At 47.3% G+C, this 22,006-nt stretch overlaps 1 long non-coding RNA gene across 1 annotated transcript in view; it reads right to left on the bottom strand.

Moving 5' to 3' along the window:
- Positions 1-500: 500 nt before the first annotated feature.
- LOC149221306 (uncharacterized) overlaps positions 501-22,006 on the bottom strand; it is a 60,798-nt gene continuing 39,292 nt past the window's right edge. The window contains exons 6-7 of the long non-coding RNA XR_016248837.1: positions 723-802; positions 501-515 (exon numbers count right to left, since the gene is read on the bottom strand). This is a non-coding gene — a long non-coding RNA (uncharacterized LOC149221306). The remainder of the gene's footprint in view (positions 516-722; positions 803-22,006) is intronic.

Below are 22,006 nucleotides of genomic sequence, written 5' to 3' on the forward strand. Positions count from 1 at the left end.
AATGCTCCTGTGGGCGGGCTCGTGGGCTTCTTTCTTTCTGGGGTCTAATCATTTCTCTGTGAGGCCTTCTTACTAGGCTGGGTTCTTTCTTCTTTCTGTCTCTTGGTCCTTTCCCTTCCTTCTCACATCCCATTGGGACCATTCCTGCCCGGACCAGAACAAAATGGTCGATAGAGAGTGACATATATAATGAATGTCACTCTCTATCGACCATAATGACATATATAATGGATGTCACTCTCTCTGGTCTCGAAGTCGAAAATGAATGACGTAATTACGTATATAAAGAATGACTGGAATCACTGGTCGAAATGACATATATAAAGGTGCGAAGCCGCTTGTCCCTCCGGGGGCAAGGACCCGGAGGGGGCTCGACTGATAAGGACCTTTAGGTGCTCGACCATTAGGGAGAGGAGAGGAATTTATTGCTTGCTTGACGTTAGGAAAGCAAGGACCGGCAGGGGCTCGACTGATAAGGATGCGCAAGCAGGCTCGACTGTTAAGGCCGCCATCACCTTTAGGGTGCGTAAGCACGCTCGACTAATAAGGACCCTTTAGGGGGCTCGACTGATAAGGACCTTTAGGTACTCGACCATAAGGGAGAGGAGAGGAGAGGTACTCGACCATAAGGACCTTTAGGTACTCGACTGTTAAGGACCTTTAGGTACTCGACCCCAAGGGAGAGGATGCGTAAGCAGGCTCGACCATAGGGCCGCCATCACCTTTAGGTACTCGACCATAAGGACCTTTAGGTACTCGACTGTTAAGGATGCGTAAGCAGGCTCGACCATAGGGAGAGGACCTTTAGGTACTCGACCCCAAGGGAGAGGATGCGTAAGCAGGCTCGACTGTTAAGGCCGCCATCACCTTTAGGTACTCGACCATAAGGGAGAGGAGAGGGAGAGGAGAGGGAGAGGAGAGGCCCGGTAGGGGCTCACCATTCCGATGGTGAGGACCGGTAGGGGCTCGACTGTTAAGGACCTTTAGGTACTCGACCATAGGGAGAGGAGAGGAATTTATTGCTTGCTTGACGTTAGGAAAGCAAGGACCGGCAGGGTGCGTAGCACGCTCGACTGTTAAGGATGCGTAAGCAGGCTCGACCATAGCCCCCCCACCCAATAAGTAAATTGAACCTTTAGGTGCTCGACTGTTAAGGACCCTTTAGGGGGCTCGACTGTTAAGGAGAGGAGAGGAGAGGGCTCGACCAATTCACTTCCATTCCATAAGGGCAGGATTCTTCCACAAGCCCATGCTTCCGGGGCGGGAGGAGCAAGCACATAGTCCCGCCACCGCGGTAAGGGCCATCGCGGCTACTCCGACCATGAGTGCGTGCAGGAGAAACATGGTTGGGTGCGTTAGACACACCTGGTGGGGTGCGGGAACAACCTTCGGCCCAATTATACAATGAATCTACATTACGGGAAGTAGGCGGCCCGTATCCCACTCACATTAGCACTCCATCCCAGGGCCAGAGCTTGGTCAAACGAACATCACCCCTATGAAGGAAAAGGAATGAAGTGGTGATCTTCTATCGAAGGGAACAGCCAAGCATCACCATGACACTCGAGCTATCCCCTCCCCATGGATCATATCCCCCCCTTAGGTTATCTCCCTGGATCCCGTTCTCCCTCTTCCGGAACTTGCAAACGCCCCAGACAAGGCCCTAGAGACCGGGTACAGGCACAAGGAACCAGAAGAGACACAGGGATGAAGAAAGAAAATTCATTGAACAGGACCCTTTAGGGGGCGGCTCGACCATAAGGGAGAGGAAGTGGACCCAGAGCAGAGGGAGGACAGTAAGAGGGGGAATGATTGGTGAAACTTCGCCTAATATTCAGCTTTGAATGGAACTGGGGGAAATATCTTACCGCCTAAAAGGCCGCCATTCGAGTCACCAAATTCCCCTAAAACCTAGAACCTGAACTCGATAGAATCGATTGAACTTCCAAGGGGCGCAGGCTACGCAGAGAGCTCGAACAGACGATCACTGAAGGGACGATTTCTTCCCTCTATGGGACGCGTCCGGTCATCGGATGACCTCCCGCGCTTCGGGACATGCATGAACTGTCTCCAGCCATGGATTCAGTTTCTCGAGGCATTGCCCCGAAGTCTCCGGATAGGCCTGCTACAGTTCGGCTCGATGTCCAATCTTCGGCCTGACCTGACAGGATTCATAGGCTCGCCGATTTTCTTGCTGGGGTGAAGCGATGGGCTTGACCGACCCTCAAGGTCCGTTAGGCCCCTCCCATAGTGATTCTGCAAGAATTCCTATGACCGACTAGTTAGTAAAACACTATAATATGATCAAAGGTGGTGGGTGGCGGGGGAACGATGGGTAGGTCGGGGTTCCCGCCTTTGTGTGTTTTACCAACCGCTTGTTACGATATGTAAGACGATGTAGGAATTTCGCTATCAGGGAGAGAATATGACCAATGAATGGAACGAATTGGAAGAATAATTACACCCTCAATTTACAAGTCTCACCGACCGCAACATATATAATATGTTGAAGGTGCGAAGCCGCTTGTCCCTCCGGGGGCAAGGACCCGGAGGGGGCTCGACTGATAAGGACCTTTAGGTGCTCGACCATTAGGGAGAGGAGAGGAATTTATTGCTTGCTTGACGTTAGGAAAGCAAGGACCGGCAGGGGCTCGACTGATAAGGACCTTTAGGTGCTCGACCATAAGGGAGAGGAGAGGAGTTACTGGTCATTATTCGGGTCAGCCATCCCCGTAGAAACTATTGTTTATGCCTTGGGAGCGGCTATGACCTCTGCGGAACCGGATATATTTATGATACACCGTCATTTGATCCCTGGGTGAGAAGGCAGGGATCAGATCGAAGCATAGGAACTTGAGTGGGCAATTGACTAAAGATAGGTCAGCTTACTGTGGGAAGATGTTCATCGGTTAGATAAGAGCTAGGATGCTCCCTTCTCTACTGCTACCTTAGTGAACCAAGAGGAGCACCGACCATATACTTCTTCTTTATAGAGATCTCGAACTGCGGCTATAGAGACTAATGACCCTGCTCTTGGAACTTGGTAACCTGCTTTTAGCTATCAATCTGTAACCCCCTCTCTATCTTTCTCTGCGACCCGGATACGCTGCTTCTTCAACGAGTTGGCTATCAGTGGAACCATATATCCATATATAATATACCCATATATCAAGCTAGTTGGTCCCTATCGCTTCATCATCCTCCTATTGCAAATGGTGGAACAGCAAGATCTCGATCTCGAACTGGAAGGTACGCGTAGCAAGGTGACTATGAATCTGGTTCCTCGACCGGTGCCTCCGTCATTGCCCACGCCTTTGCTCATCATGTTGGTGTTTAGAGGTCAGGTTACGGGTCAACTCCAACTCCTGCCGTATTCCCCATCGCTGGTTACTACTCGGATGCTTACTTTGGTACTGGTGCATCTGAATCTCGATATGGATCTGCTACTACTTGTTCAAGAGATGCTGATAGCTATGTGGCTCTCAAACCACCGAATACAGGGGTGCCTTTGCCGCTGCTTATACTACAGACTTAGCCTTTCCCGTCTCTGCTGCGAGATCTACTATAGGTTCAGGATCTGTCTTTTCTTATGGTACCGGATCTAGGTCAACTGAGTCAAGGTCATCAACAACCAGATCTCGATATCGATCTAGAATAGGAAGGGACATGCTAGAGGTAGCCTTGACACTTGATATTGACTTATGAATCAACAAGTGCTGGCTTTGGATCGAAATATGGATATGACACTCTAAGAAATGGGTCTGGTTCGGATGCTGTAACTATAAACTGGCAAACAAGCTAGCTCCTCAGCTGGGACTGGTTCAATGCCTATCCCTCAACTATGACAAAGCCGGGTTGTTGTGGTTCAGGTACCATATCCCTATCTCCAGTAGGAACTCAAGGTTGTATTAGCACAAGATGCCCTATTTTCCGGGTTCAACAAAGAAGGGGTGAGATGCTGTGGTTTCAGCTGTTTATCCGCTTGACGCAGTTGCTTGCCTTTACCCAGTCTGATCAGTTTCATACTAGTAAGCAAAGGCAGGAATCCAACCTATAGATGAAGAGCCTGTTCTCGGTATTAAGATTATGACGCCAGGTAAAGGAATGACTAACTAGTAGTTGATCCAGTACTAGGAGCTTATCTAGCATAGTCAATATTGGATATAACATAATAGTAAATAGCATAGATATAAAGAGATACATAAACAAACATCAAGGGAAAGAACAAGATATAACCAAGGTTTTAGAGCCAGCTAAGATAGCCATACATAGAGTGAGTGTGGTGGGGTTTTGAGTTTCTCCCTCAGCTTAGGTTATGGGGTTGAGTAAAGCTAGGTGTTGAGGAGCAAGCAATAGAGATAAAGGGAAGAGACAGAGATACAAAGTATTAGTTTTCATTCCTCTCCCCTGGTCGCTCCTTCCGGCCAGCAGCCATCAGCCGGATCTAGCATCAGGTCTAGCCATTGTCTCGGCACACGTTCTCTTATCGCCTAACTGTTTCTGCCAGCCCTCGTGCCAAGCTTCTTTCTTTCTTCGTCGGGCGGGTTCCTTCTTTCATCAAGCCCACCTAGCCAGCAAGCAATAGAAGCTAACCAACCAGCAAGCTAACCAGCTCCTAAGCTCCCCAGCTCCCCATCCAGCTCCCCATCCAGCCCGCTCACAAGCCGGCTCCTAAGCTCCCCAGTCAGCCAGGGTCCTTCCAATCAATCCAATCAATGCCAATCGTGGCTCTTGTCGATATCAGCGTCCACGGTCTAAGTGGTTCGATCGGTGGTTCGGTTGGCTCTGAATCCTAATCCTCCAGCTCCTCCTTTATTTATTCCCTTCCCGGTCAAGTATAAAGCAAGCAAGAAATCTTTCGCCCTTTCTTTATTCTTTAAGCGAGCAAGCATTGCGTACTGGGCGGGTACCTACCTATCTACCTACCTTACGCGTACTGGGACTGTCCAGTTAGCTCTAGGCTTGCTTAAGCAGGCGGCAATAGAGAGGGCAGGTAGGTGAGACTGTGTTCTTCCTATTGGTTTTCACATCCCTCACCATATGAATAGTGAGTGACTCCGTCCCTAGGTTTTGTTTTATATCGTAAGTAAGCAAGAGACCTACCTTTTTGGCAAGCAGCAGGTTGGATCAGCAGGCTTAGTGGTGTGATTCAAAGTGTTATCGATCATAGTGCTGTACCTGTCATGCCCATCACCTTTAGAGAGATCTCTTTTTACTAGATTGGCTTCAACCTTGTAGGCTTGTTGATTCATCCTAGGGAATCTTCATTGGCTTAGTCCCACTCATACCTTGGAGGTTGAAACCCTACAAACTATAGGCAGGTTCCATAATATCTAGGGAAAGGTAGTTCTAATCACCCGTGAGATAACTAGGGTCTCTCTACTCTACATTATCATTTATGTATCTTTACAGTAGTAGATCTACTGTTGATTGATTATATATAGTAGATCTATTTTAGATTGTAGGATCGGGTGAAGCCTTGTCTTGCAGGAAATTGGAACTGGTGTAGGATCCTCTCGGACATGGATCACTCTTGGAAGGCCAGTCTCTGTATAACCAGGAAGGCAGTCAGACGCAGGCAAGCAAGCAAGCAAGAGAGGACCCCGCTTTCAAGTGCCAGTGCCTAACCCCTCCCCTTGGGGAGTGTGAGAGGGGGGGGCGAGGGGGGACCCCCGAACAGTGTTGTCTTTGGCGTAACCAGAAGCGAGACTGCGGACGGAATGCAGGGGCGTATCATCCATCAAGCGATAGCGATCCAACCAACCTCATGGGGAGATGCTTCTATCCAGTTAAAAGAGGGGTAATCGCAAGGGGAACGATTAAGTAGCGATAACAATCAAGCAAGCAGTATGATAAAACCACAAGCTCAAGGGGTCCAGCGGTTAGTTCGCTCGCTCTAATGACCCAACCAGAAGCGGTCTTTCTTTCACTGGCTCTCATTCATTCCCAACCAAGTCTTAGCGGTGGTTCTTTCTTGCTGTTAGACCTATATTAAGTGGGCATCGCTGTGCCCCGATCCAGCCAAGAGCCCATATCAATTGTAAAGAGAAAGAGGAACTTAGCTGAGCGAAAGTGAAGAACTAATTCTAGCTAGAAGTTCTCTTTTTTCTAACTGATATTTCATCTTTGGATAGACATTCTCCCTCCCGTAGTACTTGTTGATTGGACTAGGACTCAGGGCATGACTACAGTGGAACTGATAACGAATTTGATTGAGGATAACTTTCTGAGAGAAAGCGCTATCTCTATAAAAATTGATTATACCTAACCTCGAATCTCACGGCATGTATGTACCACCACGAATGAAGGACGCTAAAGCACCAGTTTTCCATATAGAGCAGTTCCCGAATCACCCAGTTCTAGACTGCCCGAAGTTACTGCTTTATTAACAACTGCCCATGGGTCTCTATTCTACCCGTTCGAATCACAACTGGTTAATTCTGATGCTGCTTTTCGCCTTACGTGCAGCGTTCAATCTACAGTTTTCATCACACCCAGTTCTTACCAATAGCACTCAGTTCTCGAATCACCTAGTTACCAAATAATAGATGTTCTGACCACGCTATTCAACCAGTTACCAAATAATAGATGTTACCTACTGCTCAAGGGGCTCTATTAGTCCTGGTATCTCCCGTGTCTAATCATCATCGAGATCATTGTATCGAAACCACATTTGTGTAACCAAGCTCATTCAACAGTGCTTTTCTTTCTCCTCCGGTCGCTTTTATCTCTATGCGGGCTTTCCCGGTGCGGTCGTTATTATTTCCGGGTGGATGTGGCGTGTTGAGGGCAAGGGGAGAAGCATCTGTCCAGTTGAAGCGGGGTAATTGCCAGGGTAAATTGTCTGTAGCGGGGAAACAGGGGGAAAGCTGTTGTAGCTATCCAAGCGAGCTAATGGGGCAAGCTCGATCCTTCCTTCCAACCAAGCTAAAGGTTCGAAGCATCTGTCCTGATAATACGGGGCTAAGGCATTTAGAGCTTCCCGGGCAGTATCAAAAGAAAGGGGAAGGTTCGAAGTGTCTGTCCTGTTAACGCGGGTTGAAGTGTTAGAACCTCAAGGGTCAAGGTTCGAAGTGCATGTCCTGATTAAGTGGTTTCATTGTTAGAGCTATCCAGGGCCTGTTCCAAATAAAGGGGGAAGTATCTGGCTCTGTCTCTGGCGTTGAACACCATGGCCACTGCCCTTTCCAAGGCCAATCACCACCACCAGAACCACTACCAGCACCAGCACCACCTCCACCATTGCTCATTCCCCAACATGGAGGCAAGCGATAGCGATCAGCGCTCTCAAATATATGGCAAGCGATAGCGATAAGGGGGCTATTCTTCTGTAACCAGGGCTCTTTCAACCAGGGTGAGGGTGAGCCAGCCGAACTCTCGACCACTATTTACCCACCCACCCCAATCCCCAAGGCCCGGTAGGCCCGGTAGGGGCTCACTATTCATATGGTGAGGGTGAGCCTGCCGAACTCTCGACTAAAGGCCGCCATCGACGTGTGAGGATAGGACCCGGTAGGACCGGGTAGGGGGCTCGACTAAAAGGCCGCCATCGGGCTCGACCAAAAGGAGAGGAGTGTTAACGCTAACCATTCATATGGTTAGGCCCGGTAGGGTGCGTAAGCACGCTCGACTAATAAGGCCGCCATCGATTTCTCGCTCACCTCCCCAAAGAGGTGAGGGACTCGACTAAAGGCCCGGTAGGGTGAGGGTGAGGGACGAACTCTCGACCACTATTTACCCACCCACCCCAATCCCCAGGGACGAACTCTCGACAGTAGGAGAGGGACTCACTATTCATATGGTGAGGATGCGCTTTAAGGCTCGACCACTATTTACCCACCCACCCCAATCCCCGAGGGGCCGCCATCAACGTAGTCGCTTGTCCGCATCGGGCAAGGCCAACTCTTCATTGAACACAATCAACTCAGATCATATGAATTTCATGCACCGAGATATGATTTGATCGATTCTGAGATCACGTAATTACATATATAATATATGCATTTTCTGGTGTAATGAAATCGATCATGAATGAATGATAGATCGATTTCTTCACTGGCATTTTGGTAGCAATATAGGGTGAGCTTGCCGAACTCTCGACAAAGGCCGCCATCGACTCACTATTCATATGGTGAGGAGTGAAAGATGTTCAAAGTACCTATGTTCCGGAATCTGCTAGTGTTCCTACAAGCGCTGTTCCAACGGTAGCTTAGTCCCTAGAGATCGGTGTTCCTATGGTCCCAAGAGCGAAATACAGATAGCTTAGTTCCGGATACCGTTGAAGCGATGGAAGCGGCATCCGCGCAAGCCAAGCAGTTTACGACCTAGCTTAATCCATTTCATAACCAGTCAATTGAGTAGACCCAGAATCCATTCCAGGGCCATAGCCCGCTGTTTAAGATCCAGATCCACCAGTCGAAGAAGCACCTAAGGCAAAGTCAACTAGAGTAGAGACAAAGATAAGGGTAGCGATCCACTCGGATCAGTACTTTCTTTCATGGGTGGGACATAGCTGGCAGGGCTTACTTAACCGAATACATGGAATTGGGATCTCTCTCGGCGGGTAAGGTGACTCAATAGGGAGGGTACTTACTTCGTGTATGGGAACATGGCGGCTATTTGCTTTTTTTGACTGCTATGTGCATTGGACAGGCTATGTTAGCAATGGCCTCATGACAAGAGTTAGTTACTACAGCTTGTCATTATATATATGCACCCGCTTAGGATCGGATCACACGCCCTTCAGACATTGCCAATCATTCCAGTCATAGCCAACCAACCATTCATAGCTGCCATAGAGCATTGCCAATCATTGCCATAAGGTACAGCCGATGATAGCCAGTAATAGCCATACAATCAGAGCCAGGCTGCCTGCCATACATAAGTCATAGCCGAGAGTATGCCATAGAGCATATTTAGCAATACAGACCAAGAGCGAGGTACTAATCTGTGTGGGCATACAGATGCACCTGCTTTAGGTTGTTTCACACACCTTAAAGAGAAAGAAAGATAGATAGATAAGCCACACAGAAAGAAAGAAATACATTCAAAGAGGGCAGCTTGGTTGAGCCTTCACTATACAGGTAGGGAAGGAAGAGAGGTGGGTTAGGCTTGCCCGGATAAATATTGATTGAGGGCCCACACGGAGTAAGGTTGTTACTACTCATGAGAGGGGTTCCCACAGACTACTGCGCTCATCCAACAGAGGGATGGTCCCACGGACGGACTAATAATGCCCATATACACCGGAGCCTGAAGGCCTAGCTTATCATTGCCAGGTGTCAGTGCCACTCATAGCCCATAGGGGGGGAAACAGTCTCATAGCCACTCAGTGATAGAACTCTTTTAAGTGCAAGAAAGAAGCTCTAGTCAGTGAATGCAGTCGGTTCAGCTAGAAACTATGGAGCATATTGCATTTTATTAAGCAAGCAGTTACTCCACACTACCTCTACGCATCAATGCTCTACTCAGTGCAGCTAGAACTCTGGGCAGTGCATGAACGAAGCTATAGATAGCACAACGAGCATGTTTTTATGGGGTACTCGGGATTCACTCTGCACAATCCAGAGGGGTTACATCGCAGACCACCGTATCGCGGAAAAGAGAGCCCATAGCGAATGTGACAGCGCAGGTGTGGGACACCAACAAGGGGTTAGAGCGTCGTCCGTGACCCAAACGAGACGATATGGGTGTAGGTGAGGAGTTATAGGGAGGCCAAAAGCTTTGACCATAGCTGAAGCGACTAAATTCTTTTTACTCCCGTTGTCCAGGATCAGCATAACCAAGCGATCCTTCCAACCAGCCTCATGGGGAAGTATCTATCCATCCAACCAACCTCAAGGGGAAGGGTATAAGCCTATGTCCTGCCTATCTGTTCGTGGGGTTGGGGCCGCACCACGTTCCTTATTCATCAACCTGCGTAAGCGCTCCATGCTAATGGGGGGAGGTATAAAGCAAGCAAGCTCAAGGGTCGAAGCTTCTATTCTGTTGAAGCGTAGTAATCGCCAGGGGAACAATTGAGTAGCGGTAACCAAGCAAGCTGTTGTAGCTATCCTTCCACCCTCATCAAGCAGTGTTGATTCCTCCGAGCGTTATCGATCTTTCCTTCGACCATGAGCGTGAGCGATTAACTACCATTCCGGCAAGCGATAGCGATCCTTCCCTCCTTCCTAGCGGTAGCGTCCATCGTGCTTCCTAGCGGTAGCGCTCAATCATCATCAAAACAAGGCTTTATCTTGAAACAAGGCTTTCTCTTTCTTGTACGCTCTGCGCCACGACTGCTCTGCTCAGCTCAGTGTTCGGCCCCCGGAGGGGACTCATGCGTATGTGAACGCCCCAGCCCGCCCGCCACGGCCTCATGCTGGATGTGTCTAAATGACTTCCCACGTATATTCTTCAAGTCCACTATTTGATCAACTGTATCCTACTCAATGTAGTCAAGGTTTCTTTTTGCAGGGATAAAGAAACCCCACCTTTCAATTTATCAACCAATATATACCTACCCCACTTAGGAAGGGCGAATGCCCCAAACTTACTGCATTCCACCCGGCTATAGAGCTTTTGAAAAAGCTTATAGACAGCCAGCAAGGAATAAGCACGTAAGTAAAGCGATCCCGCCCGTCGTTTCCTTTTTTCCGCCCAGGCGCCTGTACTATAGACCGAATTAAGCACCACAAGAACTACCAGCACCACCAGCACCACTCTGTAGAGTATATCACACTTGCTCAAAGGACGGACGGTGGGTTAATGAGGAGCCTTCCTTCCTGAAGCTGGATTCATGACTTGCTTGAAGAGAACCATCCTCCTTCGCGTCAGCATCATTCATCGAGTTAGCATTAAGGTAAGGGCCATCGTTCAGTGGTAAGAAGGAAGATCACCACGTATCGCAACATAAAGCAGGTCAGGTAGAGTGCTGAAGTTTAAGTTCATGGATTCAGGAAGCACTTCTCCTTTTTAATTACAATCTGGCTTCTAAGCTTTAGCCCCCCTATGAATTGCTTTAGCCCCCTAGGAATTGAATGGTGAGAATAGCGTTAGTCTCCTATGTGGTTCTAATAGCTTTAGCCCCTATGTATGGTGATAATTGGGACTCATTTCATCCTTTAGTTAGTTATAGTACCCCGATCTACCTTCTATTTTAGAGAAAGCAATTCTATATGAATATAATGTGCTCCAAGGGCAAACTCCAAGGGGAAATGAGAAGGTTGATAACAATTGTCTAAGCTTCCTCTATATGTTCAATCTTTACTTTAGTTGCTGGCGAGGTAAAAACTCGGTTTAACCTACTTACGGATTCTATCCAGATAGAGACTACTTGGAAAACCAGATGCATGGATATATGCTGCTTCGACAAACCTTGATTTATTGATTGACTTGCCTCGCTCGACAGAGTGAAAGGATTGTGATCACCGATTGAGTCTTAAGGAAGGCAGGGCCCTAAAGCAGATTCTTGGGAAGCTTAGGTGAGGCGGTAACCCATTTATTGTGTATTATAATATACAAATATTCTACCATTGGGACCTTTGTTACTTCAGCAACTGAATAAGTGGTCTAAACTAATATAGGAAATTCGCTAGTGAAAGGTGGAAGCGAGGTACGGAGTGCTTGCTCTATTTTTCCCTTTTTCTCTATTATCACCCAACCAGGCCCCCAAACAAGAGAGGACGAACGATGATGCGAAACCTTGAAACTAAGGTATAACCGAAAAGACTCTTGCTTGCTAAGCTAACTTAACCCCAAGCCAGCGATATAAGCCAGCGACCCCATCCATCCCGCAGCGAGCCTTTCCCCTTCCTTACTGCTCCCCTTCATCCTGAAAGAGCGGATAGCAGGTGACTTCAAGGAGCGGTCAATAGAGAGAGGGTGCTTAGCAGGTGAGGTATAAACCTATAAAATAGCCATTTTAGTGCCCTGTCTCGCCACACTTTTACCCTAGCGCAGGGTGGACCCAATTGGAGGTTAGAAGTGCGTGATAGAACGCGTTTTTATTGAAAAAGATGGGATTAATGGGGGATGTCTGGCTGGCGTATCAGTAAGGCTGGATGGTATAGGAAAAGGGAATTTCCTCTCCTTAACAGTCGAGCCCCTACCGGGCCTCACCATCGGAATGGTGAGCCCCTACCGGTCCTCTCCTTGACAGTCGAGCCCCTCCGGTCCTCGATTCTTCGGCTCGACCCATCCATTCAAACTTGAAGGAAGAGAACGGACACTCAACCCATGCATGAATGCCAACGTCGAGGGCCCTTTTGAGATCGAGAGAATCCCTATAATAGAGATATCTAATCCAGATGAGATCTGCTTTTAGATCCGCTTATATATAGTCCGAATCGGGTGAGGTCAGTACGCTGCCGGTGCGGTGAAATTATGATGAGGGGGAATATGGGCACATGCCGCTGTAAGGGCCTACTACCTACTGTATATACATTGAAATGAAAAAAGGTTATACCTCTCCCGACGCCTCTACTCAACATATATAGGGGCGGGGGCATGCATGACTCACTATATATCCATCTGGGGAATCGAACCGGGCTTCGCATATACCTAGATAGGATGGAATGAATCGTCGAACCGGACTCCTTGTTGTTTCTCGGAATGAAGCGGGCTGATTGATTTCCATATTGGGAGATAGGCGCTGATACTATAGATGTAATACTATAGATAGTGACGCACGCCCTAACCAATCTCTTTCCCTCCCCCAGTTATATATAGGGCCCTAACTAATAGTAACTAATCCTAACATATACATATATATATGGTAGAGTTTTCTATCTATAGTGTCCTTGGCAGGTGGTTGTTGTGCTGTGATTCTGCGTATTTATATATAAAGTACCTGAAAAGCCAATCTTAAGTAATAAAAAGTGCATTTTAGTACCTATGATCAATGCCTGAGAGCCTATAAAAGGGAGATTTATGTAAATGAAAACGTCAAATGCGGATGTTTTCTGTGATCAATTAAAAGCTAATTTATTGCCTGCCTGCCAGCTATGTTTCTTTCCTTTAACGCGCCTGGGCGCCTGTACTCTAGTACGGTATATTATTGATAAAAATTGTCAGTCTCTAACCCAGTATATCTACGTATATAACACAACACAGCTAAGTGCTATTGGCTATGGCATATTTCATATAATTGGTGACGTCCTGACCCCGGAATATGTGCACGGATCCCGGACTGACTGACTCACACCCGGGCTAACTGACCTGATTGTGTATCCACTTGGCTATCGGCAGCTCTCACTCGTTCTCCACTCGTTCGTTTATGCGGGAGGTTCTATCTTATGGTTCTATCTTCCGGCTCCGGGGTGTCTATCTCGAGCGGTATCGCTCCATCCTCATGGGGGTAGCTATCCTTAAAACCTCATGGGGGCAGGTAGCAATCCAACCAACCAAGCTCAAGGGGCAAGCGGTATCGCTGTTTCCACCCTCATGGGGCAAGGTCGATGAGTAATCGTGTTCCCGTCAGTATCAGCTCTGAGTCACTGTGTTCCGTTCTTCCGTCAAAGTGAGCATGGAGGAACAGTGTTCCGTCAGGTGCAGCTCGCTCTGTAAGCTCTGTAGCGTGAACCATCAGGGGCAAGCTGTGGCGATCCAACCAACCAACTAACCTAAAGGGGGAAGGGTCGAAGCGTATGTCCTGTTTACACGGGGTAAAGCGTTAGAGCTTCCTGGGCAGGTTCCTTCTTACGCGGACTGGGTGGACTTCTCTTTTCTCTCGTCTGTCGGTAAGGGTACTTGGAATGGGTGCACCTCACGCTGGGGGAAATGAGAAAGCAAGCAAACCAAGTTCATCATATCCAGGGATAGCAAGATCTCCACCTTCGGCAAGGAGCAAGTGGTACAATGCCTTTCCTCATTCATTGTAGGGGGAGCATCCTCACACGCAGTCACTTATTGAAGGAACGAAGGAACCACTGCTGATGCTAAGGATGCCAGGATGCACAGAAGGATGGAAGGAAGGGTGGGTAGGTGGAAGAAGGGAAAGAAGCAAGCAAGGACGGAAGGATGGATAGAACGAACCACACGAGAGCAAGCCCAAGCGGACTACTTCCTTGCTTACCCACCTGCAGTGGACAGGGAGACCACGCCTTGGCTACGGCACAAGCTTACTACCGATACTGTATACGAACCCTACACTCGCTACCGATGAAGACATCCCACCCTGCTTGCTTGTCTGAAGAAACAAGGTATAGGGATCCCTACCTAGATGGCAGGCATAAAGATACCCACCTACAATGATGGGACAGGGCACGAGGGGAGAGCGACAGGATGAAGGCGGAAAAACTTCCCTAACCCCCGAGAATTGCAATTAGCGCCTTGAGGGAATAAAAGAAAAGATAGCGGATCATTTTGAGTTGGCAGCTTCAAACCCTTCATGCGCGAGGGCGCGGCGGGTGAAGAGCCACGGAGCCAGGTTACTTCACCTACATAATGACAGTTCGCTTTCGTTCCTTCCTTTTGAATACGCTGAGCTAAACTAATTGAATACGCTGGGCTCCGCGCTAATCGACTGGACTACTCAACTGTGCTAATCGGCCTAGCCTACCGGACTGGGCTACTCAACTCCATTGTAACAACAAATCAATACATTGATAACAGTTCTCATACCCTGTGCCCCGTAGTTGCTTGTGCCCCATTGTCCGTGCTAAGTCGTTTCCGTGCCCAGTTAGACCTAGTATGAAACCTTATGAAATCAATACTCGCATAGATACGTCCTTGCAACAGAATAAGAAGAAATGATCTTTCTCACTCTCTCTTCTTACTTAGTTCTTAGCTTTAGTCCCATGCCCTCCGAGTTCAATCCAAGAGCCTTAGTGTGGAGAGCGATCGAGGGGGAGGTACCCCGCCCGACCCAAGGCAGTAAGTAAGAAGTGTTGTTTGTCGTTATTCCTCAACCCATAGCGCTCCTCCTCGCTGATAGCCAGTCATTGCAAGAAGGTGGTCATGGAGACGTTGACCTTGTCCAAGGATAAGACCTAGCTGGGAAATCTAACCGGAGTCAGGGGCATAATCAAAGGAGCCTAATCTACAGGTGGAGAAGAAACGTTGTTCATGCGTGCCAGTTGTATGTGCCCCGCCCCAGTGTACGTGCCCTGGGCAGTGCCACCCATAGCTGCTAGTCATTCCTTCCTTGCCAGGCAGGGGGTTCCACACAGGAAGAGCCGTGCATGCCCGTTTCATCCATATGGTCTCTCTACGTCGTGTTCATATAGGCCATGGAGACGTCCTTTCCTTTCCATCACACTCTACAAAGGAAGGTATGGAAGGAAGGCCACGATAGTTCACCTTCAAAGCAGATCATGCATGGGCAAGCGTTAGCGATCAACCACCAACAAGGAGGCAAGCGTAAATGCCTTCATGCGGGAAAGAGAATGCGGGACTGAAACTGTCCTTCCATTCAAGGGTTCGTTCTCTCGTCGTGTCAGTTGGTCACGCGGGTGTCTTTTTCCCTCCTCTCTTGTGCGGGAATGAGACTCCTTCTTTCTGGGTGAGTGTCCAGGGCAGGCGGACTGAAAGCGTACTGAATGCGGGCAGATTGGTTAATGTGTGAAACCGGCCAGCAGCAAACCTTCGCAGACATCATCTGGGTACCACCCCTCTGTCGAAATATCTGGGTAAGCGGCATATTCTTTCTTTTTTCTATAAATCCACCTAACACGGCTACATCATCCGTCCGTTGGTCGACCCACCAATCTCGAAGACCTACCCAGGCATGCCTAGTCCCGGCCCCCCCCACCCAATAAGTAAAATAAAGTAAATAAAAGCAAGCAATTGCCAACACAAATAAATCGTTCATGGCGAATCAACATCAACGTCGAACTCGAAATGATCGTGTAACCAACATATCACGCACGAAACTTGTGTACGGGGGAAAAACAACTGGTCACATCGAACTGGTAAAACATGACCATTTCAATCCAGGGCACGGGGTATCGCAACTGATGGGGACAAGAACCCTCCTGGGCACGCCAAACTGTTCACATCGAACAGGGCAAGGGGTATCGATCAAATACCACACAGATAATCTACCCCACCTCCCTGACTGAAACTACCTGACTAGCGTGAATGAAACTAGCTGACCTGCATGAATGGCTCAACCTAGCCTCTTTCGCTGAAGGCTCTATCTATCTGCCCTCCCCTCTCTGAATATCTCTATGTGTCTGGCGTATGATCCTCACCCACCTGGTGAATCGTATATAACAAGCTGTAGTACCTCACTCTTGGTGTGAAGATATCACTGCTGCAATAGCCCCCCCTGTCCCATGCACATCGTCGTTCACCGCACCCCCTATTATATATCTGGGTCCCCTTGCCCCACCCACGAGCTATTCAACTCACTCTATCAACAGCACAAGCTAGGCAACTAACTCTATCAACGCGTCTATCCATTCTCTCATATGTTGCATGGGGTACATCTCCTTAGCTATGATGGGAAACTTCTCTCGTTGTCTGTTGGCAACTTGGCTCAACCTCATCTCCATCTCTCTTGTCCAACCCCGTCTGCCTTACTCCCGGCAAGTATCAAAAAGCAAGCAATCCACTTCCATTTCCTTGCCCCACCCACGAGCTAGTCAACTAACTAACTCTAGCAACAGCACGAGCCATTCTTTTCTCATATGGCAATGGGGTACATCTCCTCTCTCGGGTAGTAACGATGGGGTGGTTCTTTCTTCGCGACTGTGTGACTACTCTGGGGGACTTGGTTGGTCTGGCTCTCTCGGTGATCCGTTTGGTTCTATCTCCACCATATGGAAGGGGAGCTTGCCTCATTACTTGTCCCATCGCATTATTACATAGATAAAGGACAGGAGTTTCATAATTATACATTTAGATAGATAAAAGGAGTAGCTCAATAAACTCCTTGGCTCTCTTGGCCTTGTCAAGACTAATCTCTATCCTCTTCAACGATGGAATGAACAAATTGACTAGTTTCACTTTCTAGCGGAATTTCATAATTTAGCAGTTAATTCAAAAATAGAATCCCTGCTTATCATCCGTTCTATTCTATCACATTCCGAAAATAGAATATTGAAATATTTCAATCTCTAACTCATAGAGGGGGGTCCTCTCTCGCTCGACGCTGATAAATAAAGGTGCGAAGCCGCCAGAGAAGAAATAGGAGGGGCAAGGGTACGTTAGTACGCTCGATTGCTAATGAGAGGGCTTTTGAGCTTGCTATCGAGTCTTGTACGCCCGAAGCAAGGAACTGACTGAACCTAAACTACCACATGCTCATATATAACTAACTACCACCATTTCAGCAGTCACTTACTCATTGTCTTGGTCGGCATTCATTATATACGTAATTACGTCATTGCTACTTACGGAGGTGGCTTATCTGCCTTCTTAGCATGCTTATCCCTACGGCGCTGCTCCCTTCGTAGTTTCTTATCAGACTTCACCTTAGAACCATGTGTAGGGTGCTTGAACTGAGGAGGTCTTTTCATTGGAGATTCAGTCCTGCGTAGGCTGAATATAACCCTAAGAATTGATTAAATTTACTTATTGGGTGGGGGGGGTGGCGGAGGTTTTTCAAGATTCCCCTCAATTTACTTATTGGGTGGGGGGGCTTATGGTCGAGCACCTAAAGGTGATGGCGGCCTTAACAGTCGAGCCTGCTTACGCATCCTTTTGGTCGAGCACCTAAAGGTCCTATTATAGCAACTATTTACCCACCCACCCCAATCCCCGGAGGCAGAATACACTCTTAGTTTTGGATTATCTCGATTGTTCAAAGTGGCTCCATGAAAATAGCGTATATAAAGAAACGGCATCTCCATGAGCATGAAGGGAAGTAAGGAGATCGATACCCAGTGCCAAGACAAAAAGCTAAGCTATCTTATTTAAGGGAGATGCTGTGTGAAACAAATATATGCTCGACTGAAAGGCCGCCATCGTGTGATATATGCTCGACTGAAAGGCCGCCATCGTGTGATATATGCTCGACTGAAAGGCCGCCATCGTGTGATATATGCTCGACTGAAAGGCCGCCATCGTGTGATATATGCTCGACTGAAAGGAGAGGGAGCGCATGGGCATGCTTCACCAACGCGAGAGGAGAGGTCCACTCTTACTTCTCCGAGCTCCATAGGGCAATGAGCTCCATAGGGAAATAGGTAGATTCAACCCAGCTAAGCATCACTTAATGGAGAACTTCATGCTTAAGGTCACTAAATCCCGAGACCATTAAGAGGGATCAGCTCAGCTAAGAGCTCCTCGTATCAGACTATTCCCAACCTTAGGGATCAGAGAACTTAGCTTATTTATCTTCCCAACCTTAGGGGACGCATAGGAAGACATTGTTAGTTAGACATCGTTAGTTAAGAGCAATGCTAAGAAGAGCAACATACATGAGGAGACTGCCAGAGCAACACAGCTAACAACACGGCTAAAAAGGGCATGGCACAACTAAGAGCGAGAGGGATAACTCAGCCTAATCGTATAAGATCAGATCATATTGACTGGGATATTGCCAGGCCAGATGGAGGGAGTTTACAGGCCTACCCGGAACATTCATTCAAGAATAAGGAAGGTAGGGAAGACATACTATTCCTCTTCTACCTACCCAACTCCGATAATATCATCTTTCTCATGAACTCGGAGAATCTCATCTTTATCAAGCCAGATCAGATTTATCCCCAGAAGGAAGAATGGCTTGCTTTTTTAGTTACTTATTTGATAGGGGTACCCAATAAGTAAATAAGGAAGCCTATTCATTTACTGATGGGTTTTCAGGATATCACCAGGTCAGGATTGCAGAAGAGGATAAGAAAAAAACAACCATCACTACAGAGTGGGGTTCATTTGCCTACAATGTGATGCCCTTTGGGTTGAAGAATGCACCAGCGGTATTCTCACGGATCATTATCGCAGCCTTTCGAGAGTTCATCCATAAATTCCTAGAAGTCTATATGGATGACTGGACGGTGTATAGCATGTTGAAGGAACACATCAAGTGACTGAGGCTCATGTTTGACAGATGCAGGCAACTGCAAATCTCTTTGAATCTGAAGAAATGCATCTTTTGTGTTCCATTCGGTAACCTGCTGGGACACATAGTGTGCAGAGAAGGAGTTTTGGTCGATCCAGCTAAAGTTGCAGTGATTGTAAATCTACCTCCTCCCAAGACCGTTAAGCAGTTACGATCCACTCTGGGTCACACTGGGCATTACAGGAGATTCATAAGGTCCCGGAGGGGCTTGCGCTTCCTAGTGCAAGGAATTACACAACTATTACAGCGTCGCTGGAGAAGCTACTGAAGAAGGCAGAAGTTTTCGAGTGGACCCCTGCCTATGATGATGCCTTCAACCTGCTCAAGGAAAAGTTGGTAAGTGCTCCAATCCTTACTTATCCAAACTGGATTGTTGAGTTCCATGTGCACATTGATGCCTCTAGAGTTGCGTTAGGTGTTGTTCTTATATAGCTGGGAGAAGGAAGTTTGGACCATCCATTCTATTTTGCTAGCAAAAAGTGGTCTGAGGCGGAGCACAACTACACAACTATAGAGAGAGAAGGGCTAGCCATCCATGGTTTACGCTCTCCAGAAGTTTCCCCACTATCTTCTGGGAGGGCATTTCAAATTCTTTACTGATCATTCTTCTTTGAAGTATCTGGTCAACAAACCTTTCTTAGAGGGACGGATTTGCCGATGGTTGCTCCTATTCCAGGAGTTTGATTTTGAGGTTGTGGTAAAGGCGATAAAGCTCAACGTATGACCTGATCACTTATCTCGGTTGGAATATGGAGAATCAGGAGTATATGTAGATGATCAACTTCTGGATGCTTACTTGTTGAGAATTGAAGCTATTTCCGACTACCTTGCAGATATTGCATTGTTCCTCAGTACAGGTACCTTTCCTGAAGACTATTCCGCAACTCAGAAAAGGCATATGGTGGTTCGAGTAGCTTATTATCAGTTGATTGCGGGACAGTTGCACAAACTTAGGCTAGATAGTATTCTTCGAAGGTGTGTGATGGACCATGTAAGGCTAGATGTGTTGTGGGAATGTAACAGTGGAGTTGCCGGACGCCACGTAGGAGGAAAAGCTACTGCCAGAAAAGTGCTTCAAGCAGGATTCTCGTGGCGTGTTCAAGGACTATAAGCAGTATGCCAAGTCATGTGATGAAATGCGTATAGCTTTTGGATGAAACTGTGTAGTCAAATGAAACGTCCCAACGTTTCGAGTGGACACTCCAAAAATCATCATGGGAAACCAAGAAAGCTTTCAAAAAGGGTAATAAGAGTAAGCAGATATGATGAATAAAAAGAACATTTCACTATGTATGTTTGACTGTGGAAATCCACATATTCAGAAGTCATGTGATGTCTGCCAAAGAGTCGGTGAACCTTCCAGGTAGGATGAACTACCTTTACAGCCAGTCAAAGCTCTGCGAGCTTTTGAAAAGTGGGCAGTTTACTTCATAGGCCCCATCAACCCTCCATCTCGTCATTCTAAAGCGTGCAACATTATCACCACAACTGATTACTTGACCAAGTGGGCTGAAGTAGAACCAGTGAAGGATTGTTCTACCCAGACCACAACCAGATTCATCTTTGAAAACATTATGACCTAGTTTGGATGCCTGCTCTGTTTAACCATCGATCAGGGTACTCACTTTGTCAGCCAGACCATAGCCGCATTGACCAGAGAGTTTCTGATCCAGCATCACAAAAGTAGCCCTTACCATCTGCAAGCAAATGGTACAGTAGAATCCTTTAACAAAATCTTAGAGCCGCCATCGATTTCTCGCTCGACCAACGGGAGAGGACTTTATTGCTTTGGGGGGTGACTTATTTAGAGGGGCCACCAAATAAGTAAACCAAGGAGGGTCGTTAGTTTCCAAAGAGAGTGAGCGAGGGGGCCTGGGGTTTCAACCAATATCAAAATCAAAGATGGAGTTCGTTGTTAGGAGTTATCCCTTTCCGAGCCGAGGCCGAGTTAGTCGTTCTGATGAGCTAGGAGTCCGCTTAGCGCTACTGGTTACCCCGGAGTGTCCTTATGCGCCTCTTCTATTACCTCTGAAATGCTCCTTTCGTTGATCTGAGATGATATGAGTGACATGATCTGATATGATGCTGATATACGATGCTGTTGCTAAGTTGCGAGAGAAGATAGTGGATCGAGAGAAGATAGTGGATGTTGGGATGCGATGCATGGTGGTTCCTTTGCTAACGATTACATGGATATACGATGCTGTGTTGTTACATGGGATTGAGATAAATGGGATAACCCAATGAGATGAGTGATAATGAGAATGAGATTGCTAACCTTACCTGTCGTTAGGATGAGTTAGATGAGTTAGGATGAGCCCACCTGAGTTCAATTCGTTAGGATGAGTTAGATTCGTTGAGTTAGGAGATGCTCACCTTACGATTTAGGAGGATCCCCAACCCAATCATGGCACCCAATGTCTTCGTGGATACCCATAACCTTAACCAATATTCGTTACCCAAATAGTTGAGTTGTACCCTGAGATGAGTTCCATGAGATAGCATCATGATGTTGATACGCTACGCATTACGCATTCGTTGTTCCCAGTTACGCTACGCACATGATATACGATGCTGTGTTGTTACATGGGATTGATAGGATTGATATCAACATGGGATTGATATAAGTTGGATATATCTGAGATAATAAGAGAGGATAATAAGAGAGTTCCTTCGGCACATAACCTGACCTGTGATTCGTTAGGCACAAAGAATATAACCTTACGAGTTAGGAGGAGGCTTGGACTTACACCTACCTGCATTCGTTGAGTTGTTATTTAGTTGAATCAGACAGAGTAGCCCCAACCCAATTAGTTGAATACCTAACCTGAGTTGTTAGTTGAATACCCAGCCTAGTAGCCCCAATTAGTTGAATACCCCAATAGTACCTCATAGTACCTCAACCAATACCCTTCGTTGTTATTTAGTTGAATCAGACCAGACAGAGTGAGATGTGCTTTCCCAATGCTCATGGTAGTTTCCCAACCCAAATGATTTGAGTTGTTAGTTGAGATTGCCATA

The sequence above is a fragment of the Pinus tabuliformis genome, chromosome Q (genome assembly GCF_031772625.1).
Source record: "Pinus tabuliformis cultivar Carrire ecotype Pingquan chromosome Q, CPIR1, whole genome shotgun sequence".
Taxonomy (NCBI): domain Eukaryota; kingdom Viridiplantae; phylum Streptophyta; class Pinopsida; order Pinales; family Pinaceae; genus Pinus; species Pinus tabuliformis.